Source organism: Saimiri boliviensis, chromosome 2, assembly GCF_048565385.1.
Source record: "Saimiri boliviensis isolate mSaiBol1 chromosome 2, mSaiBol1.pri, whole genome shotgun sequence".
Taxonomy (NCBI): domain Eukaryota; kingdom Metazoa; phylum Chordata; class Mammalia; order Primates; family Cebidae; genus Saimiri; species Saimiri boliviensis.
This window is the reverse complement of record NC_133450.1, coordinates 154766440-154791220: the sequence shown is the minus strand read 5'-3', so window position 1 is coordinate 154791220 and position 24781 is coordinate 154766440. Positions and strand designations below refer to the sequence as shown.

The window sequence follows — 24781 nt, the reverse complement described above, 5'->3', positions numbered from 1 at the left end:
GTAGTGTGTAGCTATAATCGGGTACAACTTACTTAAATCTATAAGTTGCATTCCAGGATATTACTGGACCAAATCCACACTCTGTAAATCAGCTCACCTCAATGACTGAAGTCAGTTATCACAGATCTTTACAATTTCACCAATTTGCTGGCTCCTTATTTGATTTTCTTCTATGCTTTGAGCCAGGGTGACCACATAAGGTGAGGTCCAAAATGAGATGCTTTTTGCTGGTGTTAAAATGTTAAGTAAATGGGACATAGGGACAAGAGACGTAAACCAGGGCAGGCAAACTGGGACATATAATCTCCCTATCTGTAAAGAACTACAGGGAAAAAAATGGAGCAGAACGGGAATAGCAACAAATAGAAATACTGGGAGACTGCTATGACGACACTCTAGAAACCAACTATACAATACGGATCTTATATATATATCCCTATATGCCAGGACACTCAACATACTATCTAATTTACAAGATACAGTAAAAACATACCATGGTGCTAAGCAAGGCTGATAGTAATGTGAGATGTCAGATGAAGCTCTTCTCACTATCACCACCACTTAGTATAAATGCCGACAAAATGATTTCCGGAAAGAGAGTCTCCAAATAATACAATCTCAAACATTCTCCCTGGAACTGCATTTGACATGCAGGTACACTGTTTTCCTCAGTTTAACTAGAGTCTCATCCCTGGGTTATCTACATGGTTTCAGAACAAAGAGTTTCCCAGCTTCTATTTTAAACCAAATAAGACAACTGACATGTCCAGAGCTTTATAATTTTACAGTGTTTTCACATGCATTATCTTAGATAAGCCTCAAAACAGCTTCATGAGATACACTCCTCCGCAATAGATAAAGAAATTGAAGCTCAAAGATGTGAGCTCCCCTTGGCCCGTGACTCTGTAACAGCACTTCTTATACTTTGCCTTTGTTTCTATCATGTTGCTCTTCCCCGCTGGGCTTTAAGCTTTTCAAGTGCAATGATTACGTCATTTTAGATTTCTAAGAGCCTAGGATACCCAATTATGAATGGATAAATTTCATAAAAAAGGAATTGGTGGCCGGGCACGGTGGCTCAAGCCTGTAATCCCAGCACTTTGGGAGGCCGAGGTGGGTGGATCACGAGGTCAAGAGATCGAGACCATCCTGGTCAACATGGTGAAACCCCGTCTCTATTTAAGAAAAAATACGGCCGGCCGCAGTGGCTCAAGCCTGTAATCCCAGAACTTTGGGAGGCCGAGGCGGGTGGATCACGAGGTCAAGAGATCGAGACCATCCTGGTCAACATGGTGAAACCCCGTCTCTACTAAAAATACAAAAAAAATTAGCTGGGCATGGTGGTGGGTGCCTGTAATCCCAGCTACTCAGGAGGCTGAGGTAGGAGAATTACCTGAACCCAGGAGGCGGAGGTTGCGGTGAGCCGACATCGCGCCACTGCACTCCAGCCTGGGTAACAAGAGCGAAACTCCGTCTCAAAAAAAAAATACAAAAAATTAGCTCGGCATGGTGGCGCGTGCCTGTAATCCCAGCTACTCAGGAGGCTGAGGCAGGAGAATTGCCTGAACCCAGGAGGTGGAGGTTGCGGTGAGCCGAGATCGTGCCATTGCACTCCAGCCTGGGTAACAAGAGCGAAACTCCGTCTCAAAAAAAAAAAAAAGGAATTGGTACATTTCTATTTCTGTGTCTGTGTTGTCATTTAATGACCCAGAGAAGGCAAATCTTATATATACACAGCACATTTTTAAAATATGTTGAGGTGATGCTATTAAAGAAGAAATGAGAAACTAACTGCTATGCAGTTAAAACGAGTTAAAGGAAAAGAACTGGCCAAGCATGGTGGCTCACGTTTGTAATCCCAGAACTTGGGGAGGCCGAGGTGGGTAGATCATGAGGTCAAAAGATCAAGACCATCCTGGCCAACATGGTGAAACCCCGTCTCTACTAAAAATACAAAAAATAGCTGGGTGTGGTGGTGCATGCCTGCGGTCCCAGCTACTAGGGAGGCTGAGGCAGGAGAACTGCTTGAACCCAGGAGACGGATGTTGCAGTGAGCCCAGACTGCACCACTGCACTCCAGCCTGGCAACAAAGCGAGACACAGTCTCCAAAAAAAAAAAAAAAAAAAAGAATCCCCAGAAACAGTATTCTCTCATCTGCAGACTGGCTGTGTGTGAGGTGCACTTGAGAGCAGAGGGTTGCAATGTATTGGGTTAACCGGGTCCTTTAGTATTCTACCTGATTTCCATGGACTTCAACAATATCTCTATAAAAAACAGTTTCTCAAATCTACCCACTGAAGATCTGGGATTGGTGCTATTTCATATCTCTGCTATATATAAGTATGAGCCAGAAGAACTGAGGTTGTTTGGCACTTTCTTTATTATTTATTGTTCTGACTCAACAAGAAAAAAATAGCTCAGGACATCTAATGAGAATGTGGTGAGAACTCTGGCTCCTAACATTCTTACAACGCTTCTCCTCATTTGACACTATGGATACTCACAACTATACTAAGTTTTCTCAAGACCGCTCCCCTTAAGGCAAAGTGAAACTTTAAAAAGACTGGGGATTAAATATATTTTTGAAAAATGAAAGACTGTCTCCAAAAACTAGTTTGAAACCTGACATATGATAAAGGCAGAGAGAGACCAAAGAATTATGAAGTGACACTTCTTAAAGTTTCTGCTTATTAATTTCTCATATTTCATAAATATAACACAGTACAATTATTTATAATGCCAAGAATTATAAGACATCTTTATGTAATAATGATATATCTTACCCAGAACTTAGTTGTCTAGTCACAATAATTAGAAAATTAATGAAGGCAGAAATAATCAAATAAGTAAATAAACTACCAAAAATACTATGGATGAATTTATCTTACACACAAGGCTTAAATCCATGGCAAATTTATACTCAGTTCTAAGTAACTTTGGATGTCTCCCTGCCCCTTCCCCACATTATAGCTTAGGCAAGATGACAAAGTCATGGGGATTGCTTCTGAAAGGCCTAGTAACTCAAAGCCAAATTCCTATACCAAGGGAAGTGATTTTTTAAAATGATGTTTAAGGGGTGGGCATGGTGGCTCACGCCTGTAATCCCAATACTTTGGGAGGCTGAGGTGGAGGTGGGGCAGATCACTTGAGGTCAGGAGTTTTAGACCAGCCTTGCCAACATGGTGAAACCCTGTCTCCACTAAAAAAAAAAAAAAAAAAAAAAAAAAAATTAGCCGAACATGGTGGTACCCACCTACAGTCCCATCCCAGCTGCTTGGGAAGCTGAGGCACAAGAATTGCTTGAATCCAGGAGGCGGAGGCTGCAGTGAGCTGAGATCGTGCCACCACACTCCAGCTTGTGTGACAGAGAGAGACTCTGTCTTAAAAAGGAAAGAAAGATGTTTAAAAAAAAAAATAATCAGGCAAACTGCTCTGTAAACTGCAGAGTTGCTAAGAACATTGTTAATATAGCACAATACAATAATATTGAAAATAATGGATCTAACTTACTAAGAGAAGATTAAATCATGTTCAATATATTTTAAAAAGTCTGAAAGCATGTAACTTTGGAAACTTTTTAAAAGGAAATTATCCAAGTGAGAGAGGAATACAGAACATGTAATTAGAGAACTCATGTACCATTGGGAAAGCTTAGGTTTCCAGAACAGCTTATTTTCTGACAGAAACATAACCTACTGTAATTCTTTTAATAAAATAAAATTTAAAATAACTAAATAGTTTCACCACAATTTATTTACTTATTTTAAATTTTATTTTATTAAAAGAATTGTTAAAATTAGAGACAGGGTCTTGCTATGTTGTCCAGATTGGTTTTGAACTCCCAGCCTCAAGTGATCCTCCTGCCACCACGCTTGACTTACAATTTATTTTTAAATATTTTTCCATCTATTTCCTTGTGGTGCCTGGTGATGTCCTATTTTCTAAAGGTCTGTATGGCTGTCAAAACAGGTATCCTAAATAAACTTACAGAGACTTACAAAAGGAAACAAAGTCTTTACTGGGTATCTTCTCGACTCTGAAACTATTAGCTCCGTGGGTTTACTACTATGCCTCAGACCTCCTGTCATTCCTACACATCATCCAGTCGAATGGGTAAGCATTCAATAAATATTTGTTAAAAGAAATCTTTTAATTTTGTGGTTAAACCATGAGATAATTTCTTAACACTTTGTTTTTGTTGTATACACCAATGTGTGTCTATGAAGTCTCACATGTATATATATTTTTTTTCTTTTTTTTTTGAGATGGGTATCTCACTCTGTTGCCCAGACTGGAATGCAGTGGTACAATTTCAGCTCACCGCATCCTCCGCCTCCAGGGTTCAAACTATTCTCCTGCCTCTGCCTCCCGAGGAGCTGGGATTACAGGCGCACATCACCATACCCGGCTAATTATTGTTATTTTTAGTAGAGACAGGGTTTTACCATGTTGGCCAGGCTGGTCTCGAACTCCTGCCTTGGCATCCCAAAGTGCTGGGATTGTAAGCCACCACACCCAGCCTCAAAGTCATATTTTAATAAATAAAATCCCTAATGTATAAAAATGGATAATTTTATACATTAAATAGTTTTTAAGCTTTAGGGATTTCATTTCTTAAAAATATTACTTCTTTTATTTCACTGATTATCTTAAGACCTCTTTTTTTTTTTTTTTTTTTTTTTTTTTTAGATGGAGTCTCACTCTGTCACGCAGGCTGGGGTGTAGTATAAGATCTTGGCTCAGTGCAACCTCCACCTCCCAGGTTCAAGCGATTCTCCTGCCTCAGCCTCCTCAGAAGCTGGGATTTCAGGTGCTCACCACCACACCTGGCTAATTTTTGTAGAGACAGGTTTTGCCATGTTGGCTAGACTGGTCTCAAACGTCCAACCTTAAGCGATCTGCCCACCTTAGCCCCTTAAAGTGCTGGGATTACAGGTATGAGCCACCATGCGTTTCCTAGGCCTAATTCTTAAAAAATGTCACAGCACAATTCAGTTCCTTTTCACACAGGTTAATTGGCATATTAATGCTTGATATGGTTTAGATCAGTGTCCCCACCAAATCTCATGTTGAACTGTAATCCCCAGTGTGGGAGGTTAGGGCCTAGTGGGAGGTGACTGGATCACAGGGGCAGAGTTCTCATGACTGGGCCAGCACCATCCCCTGGGTGCTGTTCTTGTGATAGTGAGTGAGCTACCATGAGATCTGGTTGTTTAAAAGTGTGTAGCACTTCACTCCTCTCTCTCTTCCTCCTGCTCTGGTCACATAAGATGTACCTGCTTCCTCTTTGCCTTGTGCCATGATTCTGTTTCCTAAGGCCTCCCTAGAAGCAGAAGCAGAAGCCATCATGCTTCCCACATGGCATGTGGAACTGTGAGCCTATTAAACCCCTTTTCTTTATAAATTGCCCGGTCTCCAGTATTTCTTTATAGAAGTGAGGGAATGAACTCATCAACGCTTCTCAAAAGGGTAGCACATACACCCAAATCATAGGTACTTAACATCTTGATTGCAACCTTAGTGATCATAGCAATTTATAAACCTGTGTTCTGGTTAAGTGCTTTCCTAAAAGACACTACAGCTCGGTCTCTAGACCAGGCGTCCCCAAACTATGGTCCGCGGGATGCATGCGGCCCCCTGAGGCCATTTATCCGGCCCCCCACCGAACTTCAGGAAGGGGCACCTCTTTCATTGGTGGGTCAGTGAGAGGAGCACAGTATGTGGCGGCCCTCCAACGGTCTGAGGGACAGTGAACTGGCCCCCTGTGTAAAAAGTTCGGGGACACCTGCTCTAGACCTACAAGGCCAGGATCTGCTCTACTTCTGCTTCCTCTGTTATAGAGATTAAAAAGACTGGCGACTAGAATTATCGCATCACCAGCATTCTACTGCACGTAGAAGAACCAATGTATTCATTGCATCAGTAAGAACAAATCATGCTCTTTATGACACACCACACTGCACTAGAACATACATTATCTCACATGCAAAAACAAATCAAGGCTGGGTGCTCACGCCTGTAATCCCAGCACTCTGGAAGGCCAAGGTGGGTGGATCACCTGAAATCAGGAGTTCGAGACCAGCGTAGGCAACATGGTGAAACCCCATCTTTATCAAAAATATAAAAATTAGCAAGGTGCAAAAGTAGGCACCTGTAATCCCAGCTACTTGGGAGGCTGAGACAGGAGAATTGCCTGAATTCAGGTGGCACAGGTTGCAGTGAGCCAAGATCATGCCACTGCACTCCAGCCTGGGCAACAGAGTGAGACTGTCTCCAGAAGAAAACAAAACAAAAACCCCACAAATCAGTGCTGAGCACATTGACTCACACCTGTGATCCCTACACTTTTGGAAGACCTATGCAGGAGGATCAGCCCAGGAGTTCGAGACCAGCTTGGGCAACACAGTGAGACCCCATCACTACCAAAAAAAAAAAAAATATATATATATATATATATATATATATATTTACGTCAAAAATCTTTTGCTTTTAAACCAAATTCTTATGGAAGAAGGCCCTTAGAGCTTGGACCAAAATTTCAGGTGAGTATTAAACAAACAAAAAAATGTACTGCAAAAAGGATCTTATTCTGCAAAGAAACATTTAAGAGTTAACTAATATTTGAAAGATGTCTTTAAATGGCAAAAAGCAGATTTTAAAACAACTACTACAGTAAAAGTAATCAAAAAGATATTTAAAGGTAGTGGCTTTGATGCTTATCAAAGTTATGGATCTTCTCACCAGAAAAAACAAGACACACATACACACACCCCCCAAAAAATCTGTGTAAAATTTCAAAGGAAGATGGAGATTAATGCGGGTCACTTCCCACCTTCACAGATCCTGGGTTCAAAACTTTTTTCTTTTTTAAAGATCTTTCCAAATTGTGATTTAACTAGAACCTTAAAAATGAACTATCCTGTGCTATTTTTACATGTTCCCAAATAGGCTTTTCTCTTTTTTGTTTTGTTTATTAAAAGGTTCCACCCTATTTAATATGGAGCTATAAAGTGGAAGGAAAGAAGATAAATTACTTAGTAATAAACATGCATGAAAAAAAATTTAGAACGCTAAGCATACTTACCATCGCCATTACTTCGACACTGGCTTTACAAGGAGGAAAGAGAGCCAAGAAGAGACCCAAAAATAAAACTCTCAAAATATCAAAGGAAGCACTAACTTTCTTCCTTCTATAGTAGAAGCTCACTAGATAAAGAAAAAAAAAAAGGTGACAGTCACCTATTTATTGTGAAAGACAGAGAAATAAATTAATTTGCCTCTAGAAATTCAAATAAATTTCAAGTAAGGGTTACCTGCCACAAAAGTTCTTGTCTGCCTTGAATTTTTCTTCCATTCAAAGGAGGAACATTTTATCAGCTGGTAATTCATAGAAATGTAAACCATTTGTCTGTTCTGATAGCTGAGTGTGTCCAAGAACCAAGAATTTTTCTACAGGAAATTTACAAAAGTAACCTTATGCACTACCAAGATTAGCAAAATCAAATACTTGTTCAAAACCAGGCCTGCCAGCTAAGCTCTACTCTTCTTGGAGTTTTTAGTTTGTTCAAGTGTAAGTCAATTTAGAAAAGCTGCTGTAAAAATGTCTACTTTTTGAGGTTAGGGAGGATGAGGAAATGGCTTTTTGTATGTGACCCTCAAAGATAAAGGTTATTCCCTTCCATTACCTTCGTAAAACACAAATGGGGTAACTTAACCATGCAGTTTTCTGCAGACCCATTTATTCTAGGGCCTCTCATGCTTTTATCATACAGAGTTAACAAGTCAGGAAGCACAATGAGGAAAGATGTTAAAAAGTCTAGCATCTGCTGTGTCAGAAGTAAGCTAGCTTAATTTGCACAGAAATCCAAGCCAACAGTTCATATAAGCTCAACCTCTCTGACTATGGGCATCCTATCCTCAATTATTCTGACTATGGGCATCCTATCCCTAATTAAAACACAGTATTTAACATATCCATGGACACAGAAAGCAGAATAATGACTGCCTAGTGCTGGGGGGTTTGTGGGGGTTGTCGGGGAAATGGGCTTTTGACTGCCAATGGGAATAGGTTTTCTTTTCGGGGTGATGAAAATGTATGATTATGTGAATTTACTAAAAACCACTGCATCATATAAAGTGAGCACTGTATGGTTTGTGAATTATACCTCAATAAAGTAGCTCCTAAAAAACCAAAATGTATGAATTTCTTTGATTATTAAGATCAGGATAAGTCGGTCAGCGAAGACTAAGATAGGATGAAAAGGTATTAGAAGCAATGGCAAGAGAGTAAGATACACGATAGGCAGAGAAAAAAATCACTGGGTTCTTTCTTACTGAATCATTGCCCCATCAGCCAAGGACATAGGCTAAGCTTCCCTGCAGTTAGGATTTGAGGTTGTCTCTGTTCCAAGTTTCTCCAGCACAGGGTAATATGCCTTAAAATTTTTTTGGAATCCCATTGCTCAGTAGAGCACCCTGAACTTTGTGGAGCAGCTCCATTTGCATGCTGCTGATGGTGGTAGAGATAATCTTACTCATTTCATAAAACAAACCCATCTCAGGGTACTAAGAAACAAGAAGGATCACCAAGACGGAACTTCTACCTTCCCTCCAGTGACCAAAGCAGATACCCGATAAGGAGGATTCTTCTAACTCAGGAACAACCGCTAGGTAAAAAGACTTTCTTTATCTGATAAAGACAGAGTATACACATCATGTCCAGACTACCCCTAAACATACTGTTCACATCTGATTGCATTAATTACCAGTTCTTACCGCATTTCTCACCATCACAGGCCTTTTTCCCACACTAGACTACATTTTTCAGACTTGAAGTATGTAACTAGTATAAATGGAAAATTGGTTTGGGCTATGAAATCAACATGGCTCTTGGCAACATCTATTTATAAGCTTATAGCAAAATTTAGCTATCCCTTTAAAAATTTCATTGCAATACAGACATTTAAAAGGTAGCCAGGTGCGGTGGGTCAAGCCTGTAACCCCAGTACTTTGGGAGGCTGAGATGGGCAGATCACCTGAGGTCAGCAGTTCTAGACTAGCCTGGCCAACATGGAAAAATTCCACCTCTACTAAAAATACAAAATTTAGGCTGGGCATGGTGGCTCACGCCTATACTTCCAGCACTTTGGGAGGCTGAGGCAGGTGGATCACCTGAGGCCAGGAGTTCAAGACCAGCCTGACCAACATGGTCAAACTCCGTCTCTACAAAAATACAAAAACTAACCAAGCATGATGGTGAGTATCTGTAATTCCAGCTACTCAGGAGGCTGAGGTGGAAGAATCTCTTGAACTCGGGAGGCAGAGGTTGCAGTGATCCAAGATAGTGCCATCGCACTCTAGCCTGGGAGACAGAATGAGGCTCCATTTCAAAAACAAAATAGGTGCGCGTAATGGCATGCACGTGTAAACCCAGCTACTCGGAAGGCTGATGCACGATAATTGCTTGAACCCGGGAGGCGGAGGCTACAGTGAGCCAAGATCACACTACTGCACTCCAGCCTGGGCAACAGAGAGACTGTGTGTCAAAAAAAATAAAACAAAATATGGTGATGTGTGCCCCCAAAAGGGAGTTTCCATTCAGACGGACTAATCCTGCCTGAGCAGTGAGAATGAGAAGCCAAGAGTCTTTAATTTCATGAAGCATAGAGTTGAGAATACAAACTCTCGGTTTCTTAATTCAAATGTGGAGTTATCCTAAAATGAAGCTGAATATAATGAGGTCTGGGAGACTGCTATGGTCTCAGTGTTTGCGTCCGCCAAGATTTATATTTTGAAACCCAACCTTCAAGTTGATGGCATTAAGAGTGGGTCCTCTGGAAGGCGATTAAATCACCAGGGTAGAGCCCTCATGAATGGGATTAGGGCCCTTACAAAAGGGTTTTGAGGAAGCTTATTAGCTCTTTTGCCCATCTGCCATGTAAGGACATAGAAGGCACTATCCATAAAGAACATGCCCTCACCAGACACTCAATCTGCTGGCACCTTGATCTTGGACTTCCTAGTTTTCAGAACTGTGAGCAATAAATTTATGGTGCCTATAAATTACACAGCCTGTGGCATTTTGTTATAGCAGCCTGAAAAGACAAAGACAAGAGACTTTACTTAGAGCCTGAGACACTCACAGAAGGCAGAAGATGTGGCACTGTTTGAGAAATCATCTAAGACAGGCCAGGCACAGTGGCTTGTGCTTGTAATCCCGGCACTTTGGGAAGCCAAGATGGTCAAATCACTTGAGGCCAGGAGTTCAAGACTAACCTGGCCAACAAGGTAAAACCTTGTCTCTACTAAAAATACAAAAATTAGCCAGGTGTGGTAGTGCCTGCCTGTAATCTCAGCTACTCAGGAGGCTAAGGCACAAGAATCACTTCAGCCAGGGAGGCAGAGGTTGTAGTGAGCCAAGATCGTGCCACTGCACTCTAGCCTGGGCAAGAGAGTGAGTCTCTGTCTGAAATAAATGAATGAATGAATGAACGAATGAATGAATAAAAATCATCTAAGATCAAATCTCCATGTGAAAAGAAAGTGAACTCTTGCCACATTGATTACTACCAATGATATGAGAGAACATTAAAGGGAAGGTGTATATTTAAGTGAAATAGGGTGGAATGTAATCCCAGCTGAAGTAAAATGACAGCTTTGAAGAGACCTGTTGAAACCTAGTGAGACAAAGTGTTTGGCAATCAGATCTGTGGAGGAAAAGTATGGCTTAACAGTGTTTTTATGGGATTCCTATAGGAAGGTAGGACTTACATCAAGGTGTGATTTTATTATGCACTATTCATTTTATAAAGCTTCTAGATCACTGACTTTGCTCAGACAAATGTATTAAAATACACAAAAACAAGTACAGTTAATTCTACTTGCTCAGCTGTAGAAAAAAGGAATGAAGTGCTCCTAAGTTGTGGACATTGCTGATGTCCTGTTATCTGTCTCTTCCTGGCAATAACACAGTCAAACTGAATGGCAGAGAGAAGAATCACTCTGTGAAGAGAAAATTTCAGTACTCAGATGGAGTACTAGAGGAATCTACAGACAAGAATTAGAAGGAACCAAGTGCTTCTTCAAGGGCAGAGAGCAAATTTAACAAGTTTATGAAGGACAGCGAAGTCAATCTATCTCGAAAGAATGGAAACGTGAAGTCTGCCCAGAACCTACAGGTAAAGAATCAAAATATTCTTTGTCAAACATTTTGCCTTTCGTTGAAAAAACACATTGAGGCACTTTACAGAGCTGGTGCTAACAATGTAACTTGAGCCCCAATGGCCAAGAAATAGAGATTTATCTAAAACTCTGTTTATATGCTCATCCTGAAGCAAACAGTATCTTTGACATAGCAGAGGGTAACAAGTTAGTTACCTTCTTGAAAGGCAAGATGATGACAGGAGAGCAAACCCCCAGGAACAAAGCAAAAGTGGCAAATATGATTCAAGTGACATTCCAGCTCAGCAGGTTTTATTGGTACCACCAAGAAGGCTTTTACCGTATGTCCCCTTGATCTTGAACTTCTCAGCCTCCAGAGCTATAACAAATTTCTTTATATGCTACCCTGTTTTAGGAATTCTATCATAAGCCAGAGAAAATGGGCTAAGAAACTACTCAATCACTGCTTTGTTTGTATCTCAAGGATTATATTTGATAAGAACTTCTGGATCCTCCATTTTGGTTTCTCTAATAGTTACTGATACTGCATAAGCCTGGATATTAAACAACGTACATCTGTATGTGACCTGGAGATAATGCTTGTCACTTGCTGGAGTGCAACAGCACCAATGGTGCGATCTCGGCTCACCGCAACCTCCGGTTCAAGTGATTCTCCTGCCTCAGCTTCCCAAGTAGCTGGGATTACAGGCATGTGCCACCATGCCCAGCTAATTTTGTGTTTTTAGTAGAGACAGGTTTTCTCCATGTTGGTCAGGCTGGCCTCGAACTCCTGATTTCAGGTGATATGCCCACCTCAGCCTCCCAAAGTGCTGGAATTACAGGCGTGAGCCACCAGGCCCGGCCAATGTTTAGCCTTCTACAGTCATTCTGTCACTATGCAGAGTGAGTCTGAAGATGTACCAGCACATGGTACACTCACAGTGGAATGAGAGTAGGAACCAGAGTCTCTGATAGTTTCCTCGAGCCACTGAATCAATCAACGCCAAGAGCTGCTTTGGGACTTACAAAAAAATACTGCCTTTTCTTATGCTGAAGGTGATTTCTCATCTGTCAGTTTAAGAGTTCTTTTTAAAATATATAACATATTGGAAGTCAAACATGAAACACTCTGAGGACCCACTATTAGGAAAAGTGTCTCAGAAACACCTACGTAAAAAAATTCTAAATATCTTAACATTAAATACTTAACCAGAAAAAATATACACTAATTCCTGGCTTATTTCTTGGTCCCATAGGACAATGGTTCTCAAAGTGTAGTCCCCAGATAAAGCATTAGCATCATCAGGGAACTTAACAGAAATACAGATTCTCAGGTCTCACCCCAGACTTGGTGAGTTAGATATCCTTGAAGGTAAGTCCCAGCAATATGTACTTAAGTACCTGAAATGATTCTCATGCATGCTAAAATTTATGAAACTTTGCTGCAAGAAACACTACTTTGACATCAGCTATCAGTCATCATTAGTCACAATGAAATGAATGTTGAACCATATGAAATGGACTACATAAATGTCACCTGACCCTCCATTTTCCAAACAAAGTACTGTCGCAGACGATGAAAGGCCGGAGAAGAAACGAGCAGTCAACAAATGCAGAAACAAAAGCCTTCACATCATTATTGTGCATAGATAATGAGACTATTTGGTAGTGTCTGAAGAAAACAGAAGACCTGGGAATAGCAAATTTGAGAAAGAATGCGGTTGAGAGAAGGACAACTCTTCCAATTACCCTGCAGATGTTCTGCTGATGCAGCTGAAATTAAGGAGTTGTTAGAGGAGTGGAATAAAGTAGAAACTGTCAAAAAATGGGGAGAAAGAGCACATAATTGGATGAAATAAAGCACTAGATAAGATATTTCTGAAAGGTACAAACAACTGTTTGAGTAGGGGACTAGAGAAGGGCTGGCAAAGTCTAAAGTGGCTTGGTTTAAAAAAAGGTTCTGGGGCCGGGCGCGGTGGCTCAAGCCTGTAATCCCAGCACTTTGGGAGGCCGAGGCGGTTGGATCACGAGGTCAAGAGATCGAGACCATCCTTGTCAACATGGTGAAACCCTGTCTCTACTAAAAATACAAAAAATTAGCTGGGCATGGTGACACGTGCCTGTAATCCCAGCTACTCAGGAGGCTGAGGCAGGAGAATTGCCTGAACCCAGGAGGCGGAGGTTGCGGTGAGCCGAGGTCGCGCCATTGCACTCCAGCCTGGGTAACAAGAGTGAAACTCCGTCTCAAAAAAAAAAGGTTCTGAGGGAGAGGTTGGCTCTTTGGGCCTAAAGGAAGGTTGCTTTTTGTTTTGCTTTTTTTGAGATGGAGTCTTGCACTGTTGCATGGGCTGGAGTGCAATGGTGCAATCTCTATTCCACTCCAGCTTGGATGACAGAGTGAAACTCCATCTCAAATTAAAAAAAAAAAAAAATGAATAAAAAAGGAATATGAGTAAATGAAAGGACATTAATAAATTGTGAATGCCACATTAAATTTTTCTTATTTTACGAATAATAGAATTCTTACTATTCTAATAATAGAAAGGGAACATCACTATTCCATTTTAAATACTAGCTCCAGTCTCAAGGGGCTGATTACGAATAGGACTTAAATGTACTTCCATCTGTGGGTTATGTTAGTCCTAGCATTTTGGGGAAAAGGTTTGCACAAATAAAGTCAGGGTTTGTGGTTCTCTGCAAAGTACATGAGGGAATACAGAGCAGCACAGGCATGCCCCAAAGGACCCTGGGGTTCAGCTAGAGACATGTGACCTTTGCACAGGTACCAAAGAGGCAGAACAGGGAGTGGGAAAGTAAAGTTCCATGGAGCAAAGGGAACTTGGGTAAAGACCTGGGGAGCAGGGCACCTAGAATCTGAAGAGGCAGAGAGCAGGTTTGGTGGTAGGCAGGCACAAAGCTTTTTAGGGCCACACTGAGAAAGTCAAAGTGGTTGGGGTTGGGGTAGAGGAAGGATATATAAAGGGAGAGAAGGAAGCCGGGTAGTCCTGGTGGTTGACACTCCACCTTTGTTCCCCCTATGCTGGTTACCATAGTAACCACATTCCTTTTGCTGTGATTGGTTTATAAATGGCCATGTGACTCATTTTTGGTCAATGAGATGTCTCTCGGGTACGGCTGGGAAATGTTTCCTCACTCCTACAAAAGCCACAAGATGCCCTGTCTAGATGTGATGCCTGGTACCTTTTTTTTTTTTTTTTTGAGACAGTCTCATTCTGTGGTGCAAGTGCAGTGGTGTGATCTCAGCTCACTGTAACCTCGCTTCCTGGGTTCAAGCTATTCTCTTGCCTCAACCTCCTGAGTAGCTGGGACTACAGGTGCACGCCACCATGCCCGGCCAATTTTAGTATTTTTAGTAGAGATGGGTTTCACCATATTGGTCAAGCTGGTCTTCAACTCCTGACCTCATGATCCATCTGCCTCAGCCTCCCAAAGTAATAGGATTACAGGCATCAGCCACTGTGCCCAGCCGATGCCTGGCACTTCTGTAGCATTTTGTCAATAGGCAGAGTAAGTCTCAGAATCTACCAGTGCATCCTGGATGGCAGAGTAAAGTGACAGTAAGAACCTGGGCCTCTAATGATATCAGTGGGCCACTAAATCTGAAAGCACTTCTGCAAAAATTATGACAGTGAGAAATATCTAGCATGGCTCAACCCCATCTTGCTTCTGGCCTCACAGGCTGATTCATTCCCGGGCATAGGCTAAGAAAACCATGGGAGAAATTCAGTTTATAATTTAACTTTGAAACAAGGATGGTAACAGTCCCTCCCTGAAACTGATTCCCCTCCTTGTTCAGGTGCTGAAACTGCCTTTGTAAGGCTAGTAACAGGCCACAAGATTAGAATTATGTGAAGGGCCTGAACGCTGCTAAAATGTAAGCATAGTTTCTATAATCCCTTACTGCTCAGGAGTCACGTGGCAAGAGGTTACAACGTTTGTGACTTCCCCAGTTGCTTCTATAGATTACATCACTATTGTAGAACCTAAGCTTGGCCTTTTGAGATGCTTGTCAGATTTTTGCATTCAGGCAATTGAGTGACCCCATTGGGAGCCAGAACTCATAGCTCAACCAACCCTGTGCCCACCCAGGAAGTCCAGAGGTGGACTCAGTGCAGGTGAGGTGGCACAGAATTGGACCATTTTCTACACCCCTATGATTTCATCCCCAACCAATCAGCAGCACCCATTCCCTATGTCCTCTGCTAACCAAACTTCCCTTGAAAAGCCCTAACCCTCTGAGCCTTTGGAGAGACTGATTTGAATCATAACTCTTAGCTTCCACGTCATTAGCCTAGCATTAATTAAACTCTTTCTTTACTGCAATACCACAGTCTCAATGAATTGGCATTGGCTGTGCAGTTAGACAATTACAAATCAATTAACCCCAGGAGTTCATCTCTGAAGTTATGAAAAAAACAAACCTTTCTTACTGTGTAAGGCAATTTGTTTCAAGGTTTTCTTGGATTTTGACTTGCATCTTTATGTCAGGGTGCAGTGGCTCATGCCTATAACCCTACTACTTTGGGAGGCTGAGGCCAGAGGATCACTTGAAGCTAGGAGTTTGAGCCCAGCCTGGGCAACATAGGGAGACCCTGTCCCTACTAAAAATAAAAACTTAGGTGTGGTGGCATGTGCTTGTAATCTCAGCTACTTGGGAGGCTGAGGCAGGAAGATCCCTTGAGCCTAGGAGTTCAGGGCTGCAGTGAGCTATGAACATGCCACTGCATACTAGCCTGGGTGACACAGGGAGACCGTGTCTCAAACATTAACAAATAAACATTTAAACAGTAAGCCTGGAAAGAGGAATCAGAATGAATTCTTGAGAGCTCATATGCCAGGTATTCAGAATCTGGATACAGTGCTATGAACAGAGAAACTACATTAAGAGTCTTGGGAGAAGGGGTAGCACTGTTGGAAGCAACTTGAATGGTAAGAAAAAAAGGGCTGGGTTCTTATCAACAGTCCATAAAAGGTTTCATTAAATAGTCTTCTTATGGGGCACTAAAAGTGAGTGTAGAAAAAGTCACGATTGGACAGAAAATGGTAGGAACCTCATAAGATGTGGAGGGAGCGGGCCGTGTTACCTCTCTGTTTTGCTTTGCTAAGATACCCACTCTTAGGCTGGTGCAGTGGCTCATGCCTGTAATCCCAGCACTTTGGGATGCTGAGGCAGGTGGATCACCTGAGGTCAGTTCTAGAGCCTGGCCAACATGGCAAAACCCCATCTCTACTAAGACTACAAAAAAACTTAGCTGGGTGTGGTGATGCATGCCTGTAATCCCAGCTACTCCAGTGGCAGAGGCAGGAGAATCAACTGAACGTGGGAGGTGGAGGTTGCAGTGAGCCGAGATCATGCTATTGCACTACAGCCTGAGTGACAGAGACAGAATCTGTCTCAAAGAAAAAAGACCACCCACTCTCATTATCTAACGAGGATCAAAGCAGATAATGTGATAATCAATTACAAGATAAATCCTCAATGTGGCTTAGTGGAACAAAAAGAGTACTCCCCTGCCCCTCACCTTGGGAGTCGATGTACAGCTATAAAATTAACTTTTAAAGACCCATCCAAAAGGAAGGCCTTGTCCTGTGCCTGAAGGTTGCTAAACTTGCATTTCAAAGAAGTTGTAAAAAATTACAAGCTGCTTTATTTTCATAAAACCTCCATCTGGACCAGTTTCAGTATATGTAGTAATTATCTTTTCCATGCTCTCAATAATTATCTTTTCAACCAGTTTTTAAAGTATTTCCCATTCAACTTTCATTTTAAGATTAACAATACAATTACTAAACCATTGATTCCTTTAAACCTCTTCTCTTAGAGCCCTAAGGTGAAGCTCAATTACTGAGACAAATAATTACATGCTGTTGATGTATCATCTTAGAGATCAAAATCAAGGGGCATGAAATTTCAGTAATATTTTTGGCCAAGAAAATCTGGAAAAGCTGGCTGCCAATATCTGATGCTAAAGGAAAACATGAATTCTGACTTCAAAAGTAGTTCAATGCCACTTTCTAAAGTTTGACCATATCATGTCAAACGTAAATTGAGAGTCAAATGTTATTTCCTTTTCATTGAAGCCTTTATTAAGTGACTATTAAGGGCTAGACACAATCCTGGGGAGACAGGTATTAATGATACAGTCTTTGTACTCACGGAATGCAGAATGATGGAAGTTATTATGGCATACTGTAATTTATCAATATGTTAAAATACTTATTATCCTATCGGTGTGAGCTGAGAGCTCAATAGATAACCCAAACTGGCATGAGAAGGGTTATCGGAGGACACCATCCCTGAACTGAGGCTTCAAGATGACTAAATTGGCCCTAAAGGGGAGGAAGTACAGTCTTTAAAGAGCACCCACAGCGGATTCAAAGGCAAGAAGAGACCACAGGATGGGGTGGTGTATGAGGAGTTAAATTGCAAGACATGGATGACTAAGGGTTTTGCATGCCAAGCTAAACAGTTGGACTTTATTTTGGAAGCAGAAAGAGTCACTGAAAGACACCTGAGCTCAGAAGCCATTGGATTGGGTTAGTTTTCAGTAATTACTGCTCTAGCTGAGATGAGGACATGATTTGCCTTGCCTAGAGGAGGAGGAAATGTTAAGAAGTAGACCCTTAGAGGTTGTTTCAGTGCAGAGGTGTAGTGTGGGAATCAGGAGGGAGGTCTGGGCTGGAAGTACAGATGAGAAGCCTCAGTGCATGGGATGGCTGAGCTCAAGGGTATAGTTGATGGTTCTCAAGGAGAGGAAAGGAGAAGTCTTACATCTTGAGATGAACTACCACTGACACTAGGAAATTTTCCTGGTTAAGGCTGCCCAAGGAGGAAGCCCCACAAATCCTGGGGTGCAAATGAAGCCAAACAGCATTTTTCTTTTTCTGTGTGGGCTGCATAACTTGCATAGATAATTCTGTTTGCTGGGCATAGCTGTACTATATAAATTCTGTTTGCTTGGCATAGCTGTACTATATAATCTATTTTCAGGTCAACTTATAAATTCATACCCTTTGTCTCAAAGGCAAAGGAATAATGAAATACTTGTGATGCAATGCAAAACATAACACTGAAAGGAAACAATAACAACAGCAAAAGATACATATCACTCCTAGAACTGCTTATACCCTGATACATATTTCTACCAACCAGTTATACACTTACTTGGCCTTTTCCTTAAACAACCAACAACTAAAGCTTGACTAAGCTTTTTTTTTTTTGAAGACAGAGTCTTGCTCTGTCACCCAGGCTGCAGTGCAGTGGCTCCATCTTGGCTCACTGCAACCTCTGCTTCCCAGATTCAAGCGATTTGTGCCTCAGCCTCCCAAGTATCTGGGATTACAGGCACCTGCCACCACCCCCAGCTATATTTTTGTATTTTTAGTAGAAATGGGGTTTCACCATGTTGGCCAGGCTGGTCTCAAACTCCTGACCTCAGGTGATCAGCCCGCCTTGGATACCCAAAGTGCTGGGATTACAGGCATGAACCACCACACCTGGCCCTAAGCTTTCCGCAGCCCCTCTCACCTTCCACCTGAAACAATGAGGCTATGCTTCAGATTATTACTTTTTATCCTTTTTTTTTTTCAAAGATGAGACTCGCTCTGTTGCCCACGTTGGAATGCAGTGGCATGACCTTAGTTCACTGTCGCCTCGACCTCTCAGGTTCAAGCAGTCCTCCCACCTAAGACTCCTGAGTACCTAGAACTATAGGTACATGCCCCCATGCCTGCCAATTTTTATATTTTTTAGTAGAGACAGAGATTCGCCTGGGTGGTCTTGAACTCCCGGCCTCAAGTGATCGGCCTCTCTTGGCCTCCCAACGTGCTGAGATTATAGGCATGAGCCACTGCGCCTGGCCTTCGCTTTTATTTTCATCGTTATTCCCTTTGTTCTTGAAAAACAAGCACTCATTCCACTTGTAGATGAACAAAGTGCCTAGTACAGTGCCTGATACACAGAAAACACCGAGTAAATGAGTTGTTATTGCCTGCTGTTTAAAACATGGTCCTCTCCCTGAATCATTGATTGGGGTGCCCACTAGTCTAATTCTGCTCTCTACTTTGTTATGCCGGTTCTCTCTACATACGTGTACAAGGTATTATATCTCCAACACATGTGCACTATAGGTTACAACTGTGAGGCACTGTAACTGAGTTAAGATCTCCACTGGGAGAAGGGAGAACCAGGTATCATTTGTTATTTATAGTTGCTTCTCTCAGGATGCACTTCTCCCAATGCACTTCTCTCAAGATTTGTTTGGTCGTTTATAATTTATTTGTATGGGATGTGCACTGCACAGAAGGCATGAGAATAGTTAAATTACTGAATCATAAAACGTCAGCGCCTTTCCTAATAATGTATCTGAGCAGATGGCAAACAACTACTTTTATGGCTTGTTTCTCCATTACACATAGAAGTATTTATTAACATTGCATTTCTGTCACATGTGCGCAACCAGCAAGAAACGAAGTTAGGCAGCTGCCACTGTGGCTGGGGGAAGAGAGTGCGACTAGTGATCACTCTGGTTTTTGTCTTAGCAGGTGACTAAGCAAAGCCTCAGCATGAGGGAGGGGGGAGCAAGGAACACTGCTTACTGCCCTGGTGCTAAAAAGTGCTGAACAAGGCAATCCCATCAGCAGTCGGGAGCAACTCTCATGACAAAACACTGTGTTTTATCAGATCTGAGATACCAATGATCATAAACATATATTATTTTCTGTACTACTGAGAAAGCAAAAGCATGCAAGATGGGAGGTTTTTTTGTTTTTTGAGGCAGAGTAGTGTTCTGTTGCTGAGGCTGGAGTACAGTGGCATGATCTCGGCTCACTGCATCCTCGCTCCTGGGTTCAAGGGATTCTCATGCCTCAGGGTCCCTAGTAGCTGGGATTATAGCATGCATCACCATGCCTAATTTTCTATATTTTTAATAGAGATGGGGTTTTGTCATGTTGGCCAGGCTGGTCTCCAACTCCTGGCCTCAAGTGATCTGCCCAATTCAACCGCCCAAAGTGCTGGGATTACAGGTATAAGTGAACGTGCCTGGCCTAAGATGGGAAATTGAACAGGGAAGCCCCACTTGAATCCAGGGAACCAAAAGGCCACAAAGAAACCTACCATGCAGAAAGGGATGGCAAGGAGTCTTGAATGTTTCAACATGAGAATTGGGCAGAGAGGGAATAACCTCCCCTGAAGATTCGAATCCTAAGTCAGCTGTCACTCACATTTGCATTCTGAACTCACCACCACTGTGGTTCAAATGCCTTCACACAGGGAATCTAAACTTTGGTCTTAGTTTAGTAGCGACTCAGGTGACCAGCAGAGGCAGACACTGAATAAATGAACTTCCATGGCAATTTTAAGATGCATCCCAATTTCAGATGTTAACAATAAAAATATGCACATCTGTGAATAGAAATACAGGAACCCCCACCTACTGGAAGGCCCATTTTGGGAGTTATTCAGGGTTTGGAGCTAAGCATACCAAAGTTAAGAAGAAGGCAAGACAGAAACCAAAGACTCAAAAACAAGATGAAGTCTGGCAAGTTACCCATTGAAAGGAATGAAAGCACATTAGAGACAGGCAGTGTCACTAAGGACTCTGCAGCCAGGAGCAGGCGGAAGACAAGCAGGCTGGGGCTTAGGCGACAGCTTTGTCCACTTGTTTTCTGATTTCAGGAAGTCAGGAGAGAAGCTATCCCAGCTTCAATTCCTCATCGATAAGATATAGGAAATACTCTCTAGGATTACAGAGGAAATGAAATATGCAACTGTATTTTAAGTGTTTTACATACTTTAAAAGCATTGTGCCAACAAAATTATACTTATTATTCTAGATATAAATATCCTCAATGTTCCTTTGGTCAGATGTTGTTGTTGGTGGTGGTGTTTTAATTTTCACTTCGCAGAAGGCTGTATATAAATCAAGCCCTCAGTAAATCTTTATTTACTGAATATATAAATACTGCCAACATCTGGCCCTAGCCCTATTTGGCCTCAGATTCCTGAGGGCTGGTTACCACTGTTGCTGAAAATAGAAAGGGAAAAACAAGAATAAAATCCACCAATCCAAGACAGAATGTATTTGTGCTTAAGCAAGCACACAGTACTCTCACATCCACCCTTGGTGTCCCTAAAACTCATCCCTGCAAAACCAAGATACAAGCTGGAATGACACGATGTTTTCACAATAGCAGACTGAAGTTAGACTCTAGAAGAAAACTTTACCATATATTAAACCTGATGGAAGACAGGCAGCTTCAAAACAAGAAGATGGTTCATTACTGGCAAAAAAGACCCTCAACATCATCAAAGAGCACCTTGGGAGAAGAGATTTAATTCTAGGAACCCTGGAATATCCTGATAATCAAGCTTATCAGCAGAGATAAGAGAGAAAAAAGGTTCTCACCTGGGCAAATGCTTCAGTGGGAGGGAGAGCAGCTCTGTGGCTAGGAGTAGAAATTCCAGGTGGAAGATGAGGACTTCCATTTCCAAGCCAGTAGCCCTGGGTACTCAATGAGGGCTCTGTGGCTTAGGGAGAAAGAGGAGAGAATAGAGACTTGGGTTCTTCCAGGCTCTGCCTTCATCCATTACATGTTTCTGGGTGGACTTGTCCATAAAACGAAGAACAGCACAGGATGATCTAGGGCACAATCTGTATCTTACACTTCATGATTCTAGATTTTCCAGGATGGCAGTATTTAAGGAAAGGTATTCTGTGCTATTCATTATCTGTTGTCCACCCTCAACCTTTTTTTTTTTTTTTTTTTTTTTTTTTTTTGCCTTGGAATAAAGGATACAAAAAAAAAGAGCAAATCAAATAACTATGAATTAATAAAGACCAAAGTAGCTACACAGAACACTAAAAGAATGAGTGAGAATGTGAAGAGACCGAGAAGCACCAGTGTACACCAGTGCAAAACACCAACAGAAGCTGCCTGTCTTCTGTTTTAATACATTGTAAAGTTGTCTTCTAGAGTCTAACTTCAGTCTGCTATTGTGAAAATATCATGTCATTCCAGCTTCTATCTTGGTTTTGTAGGTATGAGTTTCAGGAAGACGGAGGGTAGATGTGAGAGTACTGTCACAAATGTATTCTTTCCTGAATTGGTGGGTTTTGTTTTATGTTTTTCCCTTTCTATTTTCAGCCCTCAGAAATCTGAGGTCATAAAGGGCTGGGGCCAGATGTTGGCAGTATTCACTAAATAGGGATTTACTAAGGGCTTGATTTATGTATAGTATCCTGCTAAGTGAAAATTACAACAAAAGAGAAAACACAGAATCTGACTAAAGGAGCATTCAGGATATTTATATCTAGAATAAGAAGTATAATTTTATTGGCACACGCTTTTTTTTTTTCTTTTTTGAGATGGAGTCTTGCTCTGTTACCCAGCTCACTGCAACCTCCATCTCCCAGATTCAAGCGATTCTCCCACCTCAGCCTCCCAAGTAACTGGGACTGCAGGTGTGCACCACCATGCCTCGCTAATTTTTTTATTTTTAGTAGAGACAGGGTTTCACCATGTTGGCCATTCACTCCCGACCTCAGATGATGGGCCTGCCTCAGCCTCCCAAAGTGCTGGGATTACAGGTGTGAGCCACTGCACCAGGCCACACAATGCTTTTATGGTACATAAAACATTGAAGATACAGTTGCTTATTTTATTTCTTCAGTAATCATACAGACTATTTTCTGTATCTTATTGATGAAGAACTGAAGCTGGGATAGTTTGTCTTCTGACTCTTGAAGTCAGAAAACAAGTAGACAAAGCTGTAGAATGCACAAATGCAAACCATTAAAGGGGAGGTCCAGAAAGCTGAACAGAGTACAGGGGAGTTTCTGAAGTAATTTAAGGTGGGAGTAAGAGGCTCAGGATGAAAATGATCATCTGACGACCGTGGATAGTGGTTAAAATTGGGAAATGAACTGAGTGGTGAGAGATATGGGAAACCTGGAAAGAGGCTAAGCTGTCATAGTCTAAGTACACAGTGCAACACACTCAGGAGCTAAGCTTTTTAAAGCACAGGTCCATGTTTGGTCACGGAGATTCGAAACTTCTTTCCGTTCCTTTTATTATTAACATTTTTATGAGTAACTCTTTCAGAATGTTTCTACGGGGTCTGTTTCAGTTAACAAAGCAGAGAAAAGCAGACAACTGTCCAAAACACTAATTTTTAAAGAGAGATCTCAATGTTGTTGTTTTTTTGCCCCCCAGATATTCCTCACACAAGAAGGTTTGCAGAAATATAGAACTTTTAACAACGGATAACTCTTAGAAGACCCAACCCACAAGTTTCCTGTAGATTAAGAGAGAAAAGAAAAACAAAAACATGGGCAATCTTGATTTGCCAAGTAATAAACAATTTTTCTGGGAAACTGGAAACAAGGTTTATTTCACCTCAGTCAGGTTGTTAGCCAGCGTTTTTGTTGGACTCAAGTTCTTAAAGACTCAAATATTTCCTATTCTCAACCTTTGGCTTACAGCTAAACACTTAAGGGTTCTTATCTGGGGGCCGGCCCTACTTGATAAGGACTTAGAAAAATGTACTAAAAAAAATATGTTTAAACAAATCTTTCCTGTGACAGTAGCAGTCTTTTCCTCCATGAAGAAATCTGGCTCTTAGAGCTAACGTGCAAAAATTTGCTGCCAAAGAGAGCTGTGGGCTGTGGGTTTGCCCAGGACGCTCATAGTGCTAATTGCTGTACACCCTTAGGAACACCTTTCAGACCCGAGGCCACCGTACAAACACAATGCTGTATTATAATCCATTCCACTGCCATTTCGTAATTTAGAAATTAAGGAATTAAAAAACTTAAATAGCTTAGTCAGAGCATAAAGTAAGTCCAAGTCAACGTTTAAACTGAAGCCTGTCTGGCTATATACTTGTTTTCTTCAGAGATAGGCTTTCATTAGTGGTTTGGTAAGGCAAACCTTTTTTCATTTGCATTTTTAAAAGGAATATTGCTGTGTTGTTGTTGTTTTCGTTTTTGAGATAGAGTCTCGCTCTGTCACCCAGGTTGGAGTGCAGTGGTGTGATCTCGGCTCACTGCACCCTTCACCTCCTAGGTTGATTATCCTGCCTCAGCCGCCTGAGTAGCTGGGACTACAGGAACGACTACGCTGAACCAATTTTTGTATTTTTTTTGTCAAGATGGGGTTTCACTATGTTGGCCAGGCTGGTCTCAAGCTCCTGACCTCAAGTGATCACCCACCTCAGTCTTTGAAAGTGCTGGGATTACAGGCAGGAGCCACCACAGCTGGCCTGTTGTCATCACTGTTTTTAATGCAACTTTTAGGAGGCATTTTTTCCCCCTAATTTTAATGAGATGTAATTAATAAAAATTGTACATATTCAAGGTGTACAATGCAATGATTTGATATATATATAAACTGTGTATTGATTTCCACAATAAAATTAATCAACACATCCATCATCGCACATAGTTACCCATCGCATGGGAAGGGAAGAGAGTAAGGAGACTTACTAATCTCCAGAACATATTCATCTTATAAATGAAAGTTTATACCATTTGACCAACATCTCACCATTTCTCCCATGCCCCAGATGCTGACAATCACCATTCTACTCTTGGCTTG

At 41.6% G+C, this 24781-nt stretch overlaps 1 protein-coding gene across 10 annotated transcripts in view; it reads right to left on the bottom strand.

Annotated features, from left to right (window-relative positions):
- KANK1 (KN motif and ankyrin repeat domains 1) overlaps nucleotides 1–24781 on the bottom strand; it is a 240357-nt gene that overhangs the window by 102497 nt on the left and 113079 nt on the right. Inside the window, exons 3-4 of one of the 10 annotated variants that reach the window (XM_074394725.1) lie at nucleotides 7315–7450; nucleotides 7086–7207 (exon numbers count right to left, since the gene is read on the bottom strand). The exons of 8 other annotated variants lie outside the window; for them this stretch is intronic. The gene's annotated coding sequence lies outside the window, so the exon portion shown is untranslated. Of the gene's footprint in view, nucleotides 1–7085; nucleotides 7451–24781 lie in introns of all 10 variants that reach the window. One more of the 10 variants, XM_074394726.1, reaches the window with a different exon arrangement.